We start from the raw sequence: 5,829 nt of genomic DNA, 5'->3' as shown, positions 1-5,829 counted from the left end.
GTGAGTTCGGAAGCGGACGCCACCACCTCAGGAGGTTCTGCAGCGGATGCCGCCACCTCTGGAGGTTCTGCAGCGGATTCATGCACAGGAAAGGCCCTTAGAGCAGACTCGTGGATAGGAGAGACCTCTTGAGCGCAGTGTACAGCCCACACGCTTAAAATGGCGACCGCCATTACAGTAAGGGCAGCAGAGGGCGGCAGGACCTCTAGGACGGTTGCTTGAGAGCACTGATGTTATGGGGATGCCCGCAGCTCGTACCGACATCAGAGGTGGGTCCATCACACTAGCAATCAGACCTTTCAGTCCAAGCCCAAGCTCCGCGTCCGACTCAGGCGTGGCGGCCATCTTGGCCGGGGACTCGGGCGTGGCGGCCATCTTGGCCTGGGACTCGGGCGTGGCGGCCATCTTGGCCGGGGACTCGGGCGTGGTGGCCATCTTGGTAATATATATATAATATATTATTTTATTTCTGTAACAATACAAAAAATTTGCGATATATTGCTATGCTAAAATGTAATAATCTAATATGTCTACAAATACATAGCACACAGAAATATTAAGTAGAATTGTTCATTTTCTAATTAGATTTAATTACTTGTATTGATGCTTTTTGGTAATTAATGAAATATAATCTAATTTTAATCACATTTCTCAAGACTCATCCGCCATCTTGAATGAATTGTTTCCCTCATCACTGGGATTGGCTTATTTACTAAGGACAAAAATTATGCTGCCTTTAAATTTAACCAAAATGAGGTCTCTTTGAAGGGAGCATTTTAGAACAACTTTTCCATCAATACTGTGTCTATGATGTCTTAAAATACTGTCTAGATTGGCAGCATACATAATTTAGGAAGAGAGCTACAGTCCTTCCTGTTTGCTCTTGAACCTGCAACCTCATAAATCCTCATAAATATCAACTAAAGTCTGAAATATCTCACATTCCTCTGAAGAGAGCAGGCACAGTTCAAAGACTAGATCAAAAGGCAGAGAGAAAAAGAGAGCGCAAGAGGGGGAGGAAGGGAAAAGGACATCAAGAAGGTGCTTCTTATGAAAGGTGAAGCATTAAATGCCCTTAGGTATCGATTTTATATCACAGTCAGATCTTAGATAGCTTTAATGGATTCTTAAAATGCAGCGAAATCTTTCCCACAAAATAAAGCCATTTGCATTGAAAGCGGGGAGGGAGATGAGAGCGGGAGAGGCGCTGCGCTCTGGGGCCGGCGTAAAAGAATATGTCAGTTGTAAAATTCACGTCACGACACCATGAACTAGATGAACTGGCAAGACATGCAGGAAAGAGAGAGAAAAAAAGAGTTTTTTTTTTTTTTTTTATTACCCCTTTATTAAATACAAAACTCTAAAAAAAAAAAAAAACATTACAAAACACCTCATTACATTATCCCATAATCTCAGAAAAAAGAAAACACATCATTATCAACAAAAACACCAATTTTTCTACACTCCAAATGTCCTCAAAATGTTCCTTCTTCATAGATAGATAAAAAGTAAAGTCATGCCTTATTCTTGCTTTTATGAGCCCTTTAAAAACCAATTCAACTACACAATTTGAGTCATAAAGGATCTTGTATCTTCTGCTAATATATATAGCCAATTTTGCTTGTCCTAAAATAAAGTTTAACAACCGTCCTTTCCTCTTTTTGTACAGTCAAAAATAAACACAGTCATTGTGAACACCTCATCAACACAAGAAATAAAGTTTCCAATAAAACAAAGAGATCTCAGTCTCTTACAATGCATAAAACAGTGATAGATTGTTTCTCTGTCCATACAAAAAGGGCATTTACCTTGCACAGTTGGATTCAATATTGAAATAAAAGCATTGACAACGATAATGCCATGTAATACTCGCCACTGAAGATCTCCTACTTTTTTTAGTCAATGGTGGCTTATAAATTGAACCCCAAAAAGGCTTAACATCATCTTCAACATTTAAATGACCTCTCCATGGTGTATCCGCCCATTGTTGTTTGTCCTTATTTATCACTTTTACACACACTTGATAAAGATTGAGAGAGAGAGAGAGAGAGAGAGAGAGAGAGATAGAGAGAGAGGAGTGGGCCATCGAGAGTGGGGGTGGATGGTGGGCCTTGAGGGCGGAGGAAAGGGTTTCTGGAGTGGGAGAATATGAGAGAGAGAACTGACAAAGAGTGTCGTGACTGAAACCACAGACTGCCCCATGGAGACACAGGCATGCGTGTCAACAGAGTACTGCCCCAAATACTTGCTCTCTGACTAGAATGATTCACTCGTCTCTCCCACACTCTCATGTCACCTCTGCTGTTTCTTATTTTGGTTCTGGATATTTATTCTTGTGCTCTTCTCTGACCTGGGTAAGGTCTGTGTGCCAGTCATCTGCTGCACTTCCAGTTATTACTATGAGTCTTGATGTTGGTCACTGTTGTTGTTTCACCAAAGTCTCAAATCTGCATGCTTTAGTAGTGAGCTACTAACCTGTCTGTCTGAGTCTTTGCTTGTGTATTTATTTATGTATTTATTGCACTATGATATAAATGACAGGTTTGTCAACTGTCTCAGCATATCAGTGATGGGCACCTGTCATAAATCACCTTTATTTGTACAGCACTTTATACAATACTTGTTGTGTCAAAGCAGCTTTACAGTGTCAAACAAGAAAATAGTTTGTCAATAATGCTAGAAGACAATAACAAAGAGTCATTTTTCCAGCTAAAGTCAGTTCATTGATGATTCAGTGATGTCATCATCCAGTTCAGCTCTCTTCCAATCAGGGACGTGCACACAAATTTTGAGGGGCAGGTGCTCAAGTGGAAAAAATGGCACTTCTCATATTTATTTTATTTTATTTTTTTCTAAACAAAATGTTAAATATATTAACACAACTCAACAGATCAACAGTTTCACTTTTCAACAGATGTTTACAAAATAATCAGTTCACAATGTTGTTATAATTAATTACGCTTACTGTGCCACACATACACACACACACGCACGCACGCACGCACACACGCACAAACTGATGGTGACAAAAACTTTGTTTCACATTTGAGGAAGGGCTGTTAAGATCTATCAGAATACAACATACTAATATAATGGATAGTTATTAGATGAGGAGCCTGAGATCAAAATTATGAAGTTATTGTTTAAGGCAGGTCACTCCATGTACTGTTCAGTTTTGAGATTTTGGTCTCTTTTGCTTCCATGTCTTCTTTTGCTCTAATGGAAAGGAAATTTCCAAAATACACATTAAGGTGTTTGGTTTAAGTCTGCGTCAAGTCAAGCGACTGGTCATAGTTTTGTTTTGGCTTCATTATGTCTGCTGTGTGTAAGCAGTGTTTGATATTGTGTCAGAGCTCTTCACTTTGTTTACCTTCTAGGAGTCGGTAAAAATCAATTTAAAACCAGTAAATCAATTTTGGTTCAATGTAGTTTATCAAGTAAAAATCTTAATATTTAAACCTCAAAAACAAACAATCATGACCAACTAATACTAAATATTAAAAACTTCAAGAATTTAATTCAATATATTTTCCTGTGCACCAAGATTAATGTCCTTGATACAAATCATTCTGGCTTCAATTCATGTGGTCATTTAGTAACATTTTACAAGATTCAATGTGTTAACAGTACTAAATGCATTAGGTATCATAAACAAAAATTTACAGCATTTATTAATGTAGGTTAATGTTAATTTATAAAGATACTGCTGTTCAGATTTAATTTATACTTTATATAATTTATTCCTGTGATGACAAAGCTGAATTTTCAGCAGCCATTACTCCAGTCTTCAGTGTCACATGAAATCAGAAATCATTTTAAAGGGGTCATATGATGTTGCTAAAAAGAACGTTATTTTGTGTATTTTGTGTATTGAAATGCGTTTATTCGGTTTAAGGTTAAAAAAACACATTATTTTCCACAATGTACATTATTGTTTCTCCTCTATGCCCCGCCTTTCTGAAACTTTTTTACGATTTTTAAACGATTTTTACAAAGCTCATCGTTCTGAAAAACATTATGCAAAGCTTCCCACATCGTGACGTAGACATGTGGGGGCGTGTTAGAACGAGCCGTTTTAGGTAGGTGTGGTTGATTCTTAACTTTTATCTTTGGATTTGAGACTTTAGTCTTTGCAACTTTACAGATCTTCTTTATGCACCAAGAGATTGTAACACTTCAAAGAGAAAGGAAAAAATTTAATCATATGACCCCTTTAAATGAAAATTTCAGATGGCACTTAGAGGCTTTTGCATCTGAACTCTTCAGTTGTGCTGCTTAAAATGCTTTGCAGTTTCTACAAAAAAAAAAAAGTATCGTTTGATAAGTATAAAGTGCTAAAGAATAGAAAAAAAGTCTTACTCACCTCAAATAGTTTGAATGGTACAAATCAAATAACTGATAGTAACATTTGTAATTATATTGTAAAATGTAACTTTCTGTGACAGGTTTTCCCTTTTACAGGTAACCCCTAATATTTTTTTTTCTTATTGAACTCTGGTTTGATGTTAAAATAAAATGAGGACTCCCAGCATGCATTTGTCAATACCCACACTAGAGACTACATGAAAACTGTAGTATCTCTAGCAGCTAGTTCCTCCTATAAAGTGCTCAGAAATTGTGTAAACGTGCAGTCTGTTAAATCCATTTCTGGACTGACAGGCTGTGGCTCATGTGTGTTGAAACCCCTTCTGAAACTCCCACCTGTAAGTGGACAGGTGGAAAGATGTGCCTCACCTCTTCCTCTAGGGTGGACCTCTCTTCTTTGAGCTGCTGTATGTTACTCTGAGCCTGATTCAGCTCCTGTGTTTTCTTCCGCAGCTCCTGCAGGGCCGACTGCAGCTGTGCTTCTCCTGTCCTCCACTCTTGCAGGAGCTGCTGCTGCCTCTGGGAGGCACTCTCATGACATCTCTTTCTCCTGCTCTTTAATGCGCTCCTGCAGCACTGTCAACAACAAGAATGAGAGATAGACAGACATGCAAATATAGTTTGAAGCACACACACACACAAACATTTGTGCTGATGACTATGGCTAATTACATTGCCTGCATTTTTATATCATCTTTCTGTCAAAAAAACAAAACAAACAAACAAACGAACAAAAACTTTAAGCCATGTGTCTTCTGAGAAAAGGTCACTTCTTTCTACTTTAACTTTCAAATTGAAAACTGTCATATTTGTGAGGTAACAATGGCTTACATGCATGGTTGCACTAGGGCTCTCGGTGTGTTTGTGTATATATATATATATATATATATATAGAGATATATATAAACCAAATAAATTCTTCTTATATTTATTTTTTATTAAACAATGACACATTAAATTGATCAAAAGTGACAGTATAAAAAGACATTTATAACATTATAACATTTTTATTTTAAATAAATGCTGTTCCTTTGAACTCTATTCATCAAAGAATCTTGAAAAAAATATATATCTCAGTTTCCACAAAAATATTAAGCAGCAAAAATGTTTTTTTACATTAATAAGAACCACTATTAATAATTGAGCACCAATAATAACTGATAATAACACCAAATCAGTGCATTACAATTATTTCTGAAGGATCCTGTGACATTGAAGACTGGAGTAATGGCTGCTGAAAGTCTATTTTGCCATCACAGTAATAATTTACATGTTAAAATATATTCATATAGAAAACAGTTATTTTAAATTGCAATATTATTTCATAATACCACTGTTTTAATTTTCATCAAATGGTGAGTATAAGAAAATTGTGGAAAAAGACACAGGTGGCTGTGTGTATGTGCATGTGTGTGTGTGTGTGTGTGTGTGTGTGTGTGTGTGTGTGTGAGAGAGAGAGAGAGA

At 37.0% G+C, this 5,829-nt stretch overlaps 1 pseudogene; it reads right to left on the bottom strand.

The window, feature by feature from the left end:
* The window catches only part of LOC107745420 (trichohyalin-like), a 182,819-nt pseudogene that overhangs the window by 8,395 nt on the left and 168,595 nt on the right, over positions 1-5,829 (bottom strand).

This window comes from Sinocyclocheilus rhinocerous, unplaced genomic scaffold, assembly GCF_001515625.1.
Source record: "Sinocyclocheilus rhinocerous isolate Xijiao unplaced genomic scaffold, SAMN03320098_v1.1 scaffold3303, whole genome shotgun sequence".
Classification (NCBI taxonomy): Eukaryota; Metazoa; Chordata; class Actinopteri; order Cypriniformes; family Cyprinidae; genus Sinocyclocheilus; species Sinocyclocheilus rhinocerous.
Note: the sequence above shows the minus strand (reverse complement) of the source record. Positions and strands in the feature narration are given on the sequence as shown.